This window comes from Oncorhynchus keta, unplaced genomic scaffold (assembly GCF_023373465.1).
Source record: "Oncorhynchus keta strain PuntledgeMale-10-30-2019 unplaced genomic scaffold, Oket_V2 Un_contig_3382_pilon_pilon, whole genome shotgun sequence".
In the NCBI taxonomy this organism is placed as follows: Eukaryota; Metazoa; Chordata; class Actinopteri; order Salmoniformes; family Salmonidae; genus Oncorhynchus; species Oncorhynchus keta.
The window spans coordinates 1-10,425 of NW_026287226.1; the positions used below are offsets into that span (position 1 = coordinate 1).

The 10,425-nt window shown below is 41.5% G+C and overlaps 1 long non-coding RNA gene across 4 annotated transcripts; it reads right to left on the bottom strand.

Moving 5' to 3' along the window:
* Window positions 1-4,775: 4,775 nt before the first annotated feature.
* Window positions 4,776-9,721, bottom strand: LOC127923960 (uncharacterized). 4 transcript variants are annotated; one of them, XR_008116313.1, is made up of 6 exons: window positions 9,648-9,721; window positions 8,256-8,920; window positions 7,991-8,114; window positions 7,608-7,711; window positions 7,057-7,278; window positions 4,776-6,284 (listed from the first exon to the last, which is right to left on the bottom strand). It is a non-coding gene; the product is annotated as an uncharacterized LOC127923960 (long non-coding RNA). The 4 variants fall into 4 exon arrangements; XR_008116312.1 differs by having other exon boundaries at window positions 7,057-7,711; XR_008116311.1 differs by having other exon boundaries at window positions 7,608-8,114.
* Window positions 9,722-10,425: the final 704 nt, after the last annotated feature.

Genomic DNA, 10,425 nt, shown 5'->3' on the forward strand with positions numbered 1-10,425 from the left:
TTTCGCCTTAAATACACATAGATCCTACTACCTGATATCAAGATTCGTAATTAATGCGTTATGAAGTCACCTATTATTATTATAATTTCGGTAGAATTATGATAAATAGCCTACTGCTGTTATCTTTGCAAGGATCATATTTCAAATCAAATCGATTTATATATCCCTTCGTACATCAGCTGATATCTCAAAGTGCTGTACAGAAACCCAGCCTAAAACCCCAAACAGCAAACAATGCAGGTGTAGAAGCACGGTTTGATGTATAGGTTATTATAATGCATACATTTTTTTACAATATTAAAAATTATAATATTAGCGCCACATTAACGTTAGCCCACACCTCCACCCAGTTGCCATTACTTGCGGCTCCCCTATCCGCATGTCCTGTAAACCCTGTGGCTCCCGCCGCAGCATAAAAAAAGACGGTGCAGCGGTTCCTGCACCACTGCATGGGGCTTCTCTGTTAGCAATTCATAGGCTTACCTTATTATCCTCCATGGTTAAAGTCTATGGCTGGAGCCTATGTTCCCATCATGTAAAACTTTACCAAGTGATTACCAAAGAGATAAACTATCGCATTATATACGGTAACTCAGCCAACGTCATAATGTGAATGCAATTTTACGCAATAAAACAACTTCAGGGATGATCTGTCAATCAATGCAATCAGCGAGGCAATACTGGATCCCCATACCACTAAAAAGACCACTCGAAACAATAAATACTGGTGTATTAGCTACGTTTCCGTTTTTTTGTACAATAATGTGATAAGACAACAAATACATAAGTAAACAACAGCCGACACCAATGATGAGCAATACATAACATTGTAAATAAGAATGTGTTCTTGACTGACCTGCCTCGTTAAATAAGGTTAAATAATTTAATAAAATTAAAATAACAAATCAAATGCAGTAATTTGACAAGAACGCTTGAGGGCGACTACGAACCAGTTTTGAATATACGAGGAACAGAAGCGTTACATGTGTATTTGGGTCAGAGGCGAAGAGTCAAAGTTAAAATGAGAAAAGATGGTGGCGCACGCAGAAATACGCGTGGTTCACCGTGGTGGCAGCAAAATAAACTTCAGAGACAGTTATTACAAATGACATGAGCTAAACGTGAATGAACAAGTATGGCATGGATGCAAACTGTAGCCCTGGCTAGCTACTGTGGCTAGCACGTTTGCTAACGTGTTATTGTATAGCTACAACAAGTATCCTAATCTTGAGAGAAACGTAACGTTGGCTATTGTTTTCTGTGGTCCTGTATCTCAGTTGATACAGCATGGCGCTTGCAATGCAATAATTATGGGTTCGATTCCCGAGAGCACCCATACATAAAATGTGTACGTGCATGGCCATTGCTTCGTCCCACAACAAACTATTGTTTATACAGACGACTCGTTGCAGGAGCTTCTGTACCTAGCCTTGCTTCCTTGATCAACCAACTCAAACTAAAATAACGTCTCCACTTAACAGCGGCATATTCAGTATATCTAGGAACAATAGCATGATCGTCGCTTATACACAGAACGTGCAGTGGTGGAAAAAGTACCCAATTGTCATACTTGGCTTAGTCATTTTCTATTAAGGTATCTTTACTTTTACTCAAGTTAAAGTCACTCAGTAAAATACTAGAGTCTAAAAGTATTTGGTTTTAAATATACTTAAGTATCAAACATGTAATTGGAAAAAATATACTTATAAATCTATAAATCATTTCAAATTCCTTATATTAATAAGCAAACCAGACTGGCATCAAATTCTTTTTTTTTCTTTCATTTATGGATAGCCATGGGCTCCAACACTGACATCATTTACAAATTAAGCAGATATAGATTAGAATGTTAGATCAGAACATTGTGCAAGGTTATTGTCCATTGTGCCAATGAAGCTGTTCTTATGCTACACCCTCGGGAGTGTGGTGTCAGGAAAATAACCTCACTCTCAACGTCAACAAAACAAAGGAGATGATTGTGGACTTCAGGAAACAGCAGAGGGAGCACCCCCCCTATTCACATCAACAGGACAGTAGTGGAGAAGTGGAACGTTTTAAGTTCCTCGGTGTACACATCACGGACAAATTGAAATGGTCCACCCACACAGACCGCATGGTGAAGAAGGCACAACAGCGCCTCTTCAACCTCAGGAGGCTTGTCGCCAAAAACCTTTACAGATGCACAATCGAGAGCATCCTGTCAGGCTGTATCATCGCCTGGTACAGCAACTGCACAACGTATCACCGGGGAAAAACTACCTGCCCTCCAGGACACTTACACCACCCGATGTCACAGGAAGGCAAAAAAGACCATCAAGGACAACAACCACCCGAGCCACTGCCTGTTCACCCTGCTATCATCCAGAAGGCGAGGTCAATACAGCTGCATCAAAGCTGGGACCGAGAGACTGAAAAACAGCTTCTAGCTCTTATTATTATTATTATCTCAAGGCCATCAGACTGTTAACCAGCCATCACTAACATTGAGTGGCTCCTGCCAACATACTGACTCAATCTCTAGCCACTTAAATAATTACAAATATGATGTAATAAATGCATCACTAGTCACTTTAAACAATGCCACTTTATATAATGTTTACATACCTTATATTACTCATCTCATATGTATATACTGTACTCTATACCATCTACTGCAACTTGCCTATGCCGTTTGGCCATCGCTCATCCATATATTTATATGTACATATTCTTATTCATTCCTTTACACTTGTGTGTATGAGGTAGTTGTGAAATTGTTAGATTACTTGTTAGATATTACTGCACGGTCGGAACTAGAAGCACAAGCATTTCGCTACACTCGCATTAACATCTGCTAACCATGTGTATGTGATTTGATTGAATGTTTTCCCCATAAAACCTACCACTGCTTTGATTTCTAATTTGATCATTATTGGTTTATGCTGTGTTAAAATGTTGTTTAAGCCATAAACAAATTTAAAAAAGAAAAACTCCTGGTTGTAAACTGACTGCAGTAGCTATGTTTTTGGTATCGCTCATGTCATACTGCGTGTCATTCCTCAACTGTCTGGATTTTACATTCATTTTGGACCTCCACAAAACTGACACACTAAATCAACAAACTGTTTTTGTACATATTCAAGTAGTGATTCATAACATACAAATACAATCAGTACATGGCTTTCCATTAATTTCTTAAACTCATTGGAAATTAAATGGAATTCAACTATGCTATAATCCCACTGAATCATGAATAAGCCTCATTCAGATGATTTTATATGGTCCTTTACACACCAGCTCCAAGGGAAAATTGGATCCTGGCCAAAGGTACAAGTTCATTCAAAAAGTGTGAGACATCTAGGATGAGTTTTTGACAATATTAATGTCAACTGCCATATGTTGATGTACATGTCCAACTGGTTTCCTCCTATTTTCAGACTACTGATGCCAGACTAGTGTTTTATCATGTGGCCACAGATACTCCCCTATTCTGTCAGTGGTTCCAGATCTACAACAGACAACTGTGTGCGAATAGCATACAGTATTGAGCAACAGAGAAGTAAAATTCCATTGTTATGAGAAAATCATAATCATTTTTTAAGTGTCTTGTGCCGTCCCAAACAAAGTACAATACAATGAAATTGAAATGAAAGCTAAAGGGCATATGCAGTAGGGTTGATAAAGGTAAAGATACGTTTGACTGGGACTAATGGAAGCGTAGGATGTTTGATAACATTTGGCATCCTAAACTTGTTTACATGTGACAAAGTAGGCTACAGGACCATATAGTGCTTCTACCCAAGTAGTGGCCCATCATGTCTTTAGGAGCTAGTCTTTTTCATTTTTTTCCAACCAGGCATTAACCAATACATATAGCTAGAATGTTATGGAGGGATATTAGGGCCAACATAAACTGAATTTCAAGTTCAACATCAGATCGCTCCATAGACTCTAGTGTGCCTGGTTTGGCCAAAGATTACTACACATTGTGGCCCTCCAGAAAAAATAGTAAACACTCTTTGAAGTCTATGACTTCCTCCCTATAGGCTGTCTCATCGTCGTTGGTGAGCAGGCCCTACCACAATCGTGTCATTGGCAAACTTAATGATGGTGTTGGAGCCGCAGGTAAACATGGAGTACAGGAAGGGACTAAGCAGGCACCCCTGAGGGGTCCCCGTGTTGAGGGTCAGCATGGAGGATATGATGTTGCCTACCCTCACCACCTGGGACGGCCTGTCAGGAAGTCCAGGATCCAGTTACAAATTGTTGCCTACCCTTACCACCTGGGGGCGGCTCATTAGGAAATGACAGGATCCAGACGCAACTGGTTTCAAGTGGCCAAGAGAACTCATGTGATCTCCGACTGTTAGCGAGTGGACGAACTGGGAATCAGACAAGGGAATATTTACATCAATGTATGGATAGAGACTTCAGCTTTCTTCTCATGTGTATATCCTGTCAAACGATAAACGTTGCACAAACCCCGCACTTTTAAAATGGCTCTGTTCCTATGGAAATGTGCACATGTTTAGAGAGAGTAATTGAACCTAGACTTTCAAATCTTTTATTCCCCAACAACTGACAATTGGGACCTCCCCCCTATCTCGGGCTCTGTAATAGTCACATTGTTTCTGACGCTTATCAGAATCCCACAGTTCTTAGCTTTCTAACAGTACTTAACTGTCGTTCTGCCCCTGAGCAAGGGAGTTAACCCACTGTTCCCCGGGCGGCGATGACGTGAATGTCGATTAAGGCAGACCCCGCACATCTCTGATTCAGAGTGGTTGGGTTAAATGCGTAAGACACATTTTAGTTGAATACATTCAGTTGTACAACTGACTAGGTATTCCCCTTTCCCTTTCCCTAAGCATGTTTCTGTAAGGACTGAAATGTACTTTATGAGGGCAGTATACAATATTATGCATCGTTTATAAAATGCCACCAGAGGGCGTCAGAGTTGAACAGGTTAAGAACAGCTATGGCTCCAGACAAACAGGTATTCGTTGGTATAAGTACTTTAAGGAATGAGCAGCAAGGCAGCATGATTTCAACAAGCACTTCACCTGTCATTGCAATACAATTCTAACTAGGCCTCTACACAGACAGCAGTAGAGCTAAGTATTGCTTTCCCCCCCAAGAAACACAAAGTTCTACGTAACAAATACCCAGTGTTTTTAATCCAAACCATGAAACAGTGTTTTTACTATGAGGAGAAAACAACCTTTTGTGTCTAAGACACCAAAACCAGTTTGACTTAGGGTAATATATTAACATTCCAGTTTGATCCGGTTAAGATCTGAAGAGTTTAAAGGAGGTTTGAATGTTAAATGCAATGATATACATTCTCAATAAGTTAACACTGTAGGCTGCTGTTGTGTATAGCGTATTAGACTTGCAGGGCTATAGTTGTTTTCTCCAAGGCACAGGTATGGAACAAAACATGCAAGGAGGACTAAAATGAACTTCAAAATATCAAGGAAATGAACTTCAAAATATCAAGGAAGTGGGATTCAAACATGTGTTAAATCATACAGAAATATGCATGCCAGAGGGACCATTTGAAACAAAATAGTAAAATAATTTCTTTGTGGGAAGCATTACATACATTTTTGTGTGACATCATACAAATCTGCCATTTCAATGAAAATACAGTACTACATTCAAAAACCCATCTCGTAGAATTTGATTAGGGTTATTAGTCACAATTTGCAGGAGTAGAACGGTTCATGTTCCCTTAAAGAGTTCAAGTATGCCCCATAACTAACTCCAAACTGCAGTAGTGAGTGAAACTCGTCTAGAGTTGATGCCTAATAGTCGTGCTGGTTTGCAGCATATGCATTCTCCATAATGTGTCAACATGTGCCAGACTGTAGAAAACCCACTCAAACGTGTGTCTGTAAAACACGAGTAGCAGCAGTGAAAAGAAAATATCAAATTTCAGTACAAATAAATAGGATCAATTGAGCATGTCACACCTGAAGAAAGGACTCTCACGATGGCCGTCTTCGACACTCTGCCAGCTGACATCCAAGCAGGTGAGTAACACTTAGAGAGCACTCTGACAGGTGCCGTTTGTCATGACATCTTAGCAGAACCTTTCAACTGGCCAGTGTTAAGAAGCTACGGTTTGCATTTGTTTACATCCTGATCCTCTTTTTTCCCTTTCCAGAGGATGTTGCTGTGGTCATCCCGGATGTCACCCCACACGTCACCAAGGACGTGACACTGGATGTTCCATGCAGAGCGAGGAAAGGGGCAGTCCAGCGATTATTTTGCAGGCTTTGGAGGGCAGTGTGCTGCTGCGCCTGCCACAAGGAAGAGGAGGAACAATATTAATTATTCATCAGACCTTCAGAAATGGGATTGAACCATAGACCATTAAATTATTTGCATTATAATTGGACTCAATTCTGCTTTTCTTCTGTTTACTACTTAATTTCAGAACTTTTCTATAAACTTTCACTTTGTAAGTGTGGAGTAGGTTGTGTAAATAAGTGGGAAACATCACAATTGTAATGCTTTGAATAATTGACTTTGTACATTAAAAAATACATGTATTATTTGACAACAAAAAAACAGAGGGAGCTCAACCAACGTTGAGAGTTGAGGTGCAACCAAAAATGTGATAATCATCATAGAAAAGGAAAAAGCGCAACTCTTGCTCACTATAAAAAAATGCATTGTTTGATTCAGGCAAGGTTAAAAGATTAATGTTTCGGCCATGTCTATAATGATATGCAAATTGTGTTTGCCCAGTAAAAGGGTGACCCAGACTGACCCTGGTTCTTGAGGGTTGAGGACAGTGAAAAATGATCATTAAGTAAATGGGACTTTTCAATTATTGAATAAAAATCTTTGATGAACATGAATTTAAATACAATTGACTTGAGGATCAGAGCAGGCAGGCTGACTGGCTAGCGCTGAAAGCCCTCTGCCTCTAACTCTGTGCGGTTCATCTCAACCAAGAGGTTGTGTGGGTTGTCTTTCTCTCTGTGGGTGTGAATCACTATGACCTCTCCCTCTACCTGCCATTTGGCTGATCAGAAGCCTTCTGCTCTTTCTTGCTCACATCCTCACCTTTTCCACCTCCTCTTTCTGGCTGTGTTCGACTGAGGTCACTCGTTCTCTCTCCTTGGGTGTTGGATAGTTCCTCCTCCTCTGTGTCTTTGTGATGGTGGAGGGAGTTATCCTGTTCCGGCTCCCTCTAAGGGGATATATCGTAATGTCTTTCGGTGTGTTGAGGGGTTCAGTGGTTTTAGAGGGAGTCTGAAGTTCGATCTCTAGCGATGAGTGTGGGGTCTGTCAAATCAAATCAAATGTATTTTTATAGCCCTTCGTACATCAGCTGATATCTCAAAGTGCTGTACAGAAACCCAGCCTAAAACCCCAAACAGCAAGCAATGCAGGTGTAGAAGCACGGTGGCTAGGGAAAAACTCCCTAGAAAGGCCAAAACCTAGGAAGAAACCTAGAGAGGAACCAGGCTATGAGGGGTGGCCAGTCCTCTTCTGGCTGTGCCGGGTGGAGATTATAACAGAACATGGCCAAGATGTTCAAATGTTCATAAATGACCAGCATGGTCAAATAATAATAAACACAATTAGTTGTCGGGGGTGAAGCAAGTCAGCACCTCAGGAGTAAATGTCAGTTGGCTTTTCATAGCCGATCATTAAGAGTATCTCTACCACTCCTGCTGTCTCTAGAGAGTTGAGGCATGGTCCTAGGGCTCAGGTCCTCCGAGAGAGAGAGAGAGAGAGAGAGAGAGAAAGAGAGAATTAGAGAGAGCATACTCAAATTCACACAGGACACCGGATAAGACAGGAGAAGTACTCCAGATATAACAAACTGACCCTAGCCCCCCGACACATAAACTACTGCAGCATAAATACTGGAGGCTGAGACAGGAGGGGTCAGGGGACACTGTGGCCCCATCTGATGATACCCCCGGACAGGGCCAAACAGGAAGGATATAACCCCACACCACTAGAGGGATATCTTCAACCACCAACTTACCATCCTGAGACAAGGCCGAGTATAGCCCACAAAGATCTCCGCCACAGCACAACCCAAAAGGGCGCGCCAACCCAGACAGGAAGATCACGTCAGTGACTCAACCTACTCAAGTGACGCACCCCTCCTAAGGACGGCATGGAAGAGCACCAGTAAGAAAATTGATATACAACATCCCCACGAAAAATGTTTAAATGCTCAGGAATTTCTACAAAATATGCACACATTTATATATAACATGGCTACGAATTGTAAAACGTCCACGTACTGTAATATACATCGACAATTTTTTTAGTTTTGGATGTTATGATGATATTCCCCGGAGGTCGGAGCCCACAGGGCAGATGCCCTGCGTGCCCATTCGGTAATCTGGCCCTGATCATCAAGTTAAACCACAGGTATTGTTGTTATACATCCTCACACTGTCTTGCAGGATAAAACTGAGACTGTAGCCAGCTTCCATTTTACCTCATTTTATTGTCCAAAGAATGTTCCCATAGTCCAGAAGTATTGGATGAAAATCCACAATGTTGGTGCCATACAGGAGCACTGACCAATCTGTCTCCAAAAGAGGACTGCTGTTTTTGAGGATGGTGTGGAGGTCAGTGGTTGATGATCTGAGCACCCCCTGAGATGGTGAGTATGGTTTCAGTAGACCACTATTGAGCTGGTAGATCAGATAGGAGCTTCGAGGAAAGGTAATTTAGTGCTTTGAATGTGGTTCATATGGACTTATAGTGGATTCAGGACTTGGACAAGGAGTCAATGCAGTTTAAAGATGCATTTACATGGGGGTTGGATGATAGTGTCAAATTTCTTAGAATGAGAGAAAATATTGGAGTTTGGGGACTGGAGGGGATAATAGTCAAGTTGGGAAATGTGCAAATATTTACATACAAATATATAGTCAAGTTGGGGATGATTCAGATATTCCTGTTGAAAAAGAGAAAAGACAGAAAGATATAATCTTACAGTATTGTAACGTTCTGGGTGTAGTGGGTGAGAAGTCAGGCGCAGGAAGCAGAGAGTTCAGGGTAGTGCTAATTTAATGCACAAAACGGCGAACATAAGCCAACCCCACGAAAACACAGGGCGTACAACAAAACAACGCCCCAAACATGGGGACTTAAACTGTCCAGCAAAACCCACAAAATGGGAAACAAGTAACCCACAGACGTGCACACAAGTTACACAAAACAATCCCGCACAAAGAGCAGGCGGGCCGGCTGGCTAATAAAGCCCAACTAATCAGCAAATACACAACAGGTGTAACCAATAAACAGACAAGGAGGGGGAGGAAAGAATCAGTGGCAGCTAGTAGGCCGGTGACGACGACCGCCGAGCGCCACCTTCGGTAAGAGTTGTGACAAGTATATTAAATTCATCCCTTTGGGCCAAAACTGGTTGAATAAACTTTTCCACCTCATTTCAACAACAAGAAAATCTATGTGATGACGGTGAATCAACGCTGAAAACTCAATTGGATTTTTTTCACCCAACTTTTAACCAGCATTTTTGGTTGATTTCACATTTTGGTTGAGTTCCCAAATTTAAATCATAACTAGACATTGGTCTGATGTCTGTGCCCAGTGGGATTGGATTTCTGTAATCATATCAGCTCATTTGTTACACTTCTTCTAATCATCCAGAGAGAATGTACCTTTCTTTGAGGTTAACCTTTGAGATGACCTCCCTCAAGGATTCTCTCTCTTTCCTTGGAGCAAATTTGTCCCACATTTTAGGAAAGTCGCCATTGGTGGCCATGTTGCTCAATATATTGCGACCATGATGCCTGTGGACAAAAGATATGAATATCATCTTAAACGTGCAACATATCAAATCATTTGATCATTGATGGCAACCTGAGAAAAAATAAGACATACATTAGGTAGAATTTGCAAGAGGGTCAGTTTGAGCAATGTACTGCATTACCTACAAATCATCTCAACAATATAACAACTGGGTTTTAACCGTTCGTTATTATGAAAATCTTAGCGAATCTGCACAACACTTGGCTCAGACCATTGTGATCAAGTAGGGTTGTCTTCATTAGGCACCAAACAGATGGAAGGAAACTGAATCAGGTACTGACTATTTGGACTAATTTACATTTGTAATTTTTACCCCAATTTCGTGGTATCCAATAGGTAGTTACAATCTTGTCCCATCGCTGCAACTCCCGTAAGGACTCTGGAGAGGCGAATGTCGAGAGCCATGCGTCCTCCGAAACACAACCCAGCCAAGCCGCACTGCTTCTTGACACAATGACCGCTTAACCTGGAAGCACCACTGTGTCGGAGGAAACACCATACACCTGGCGACCATGTCAGCGTGCATTGCACCCCACCCACCACAGGAGGTCGCTAGTTGGCGATGGGAGAAGAACATCCCTCCCGGCCAAACTTCCCGGCTAAGCTTTTGGCTTTTTAACTTTCAAA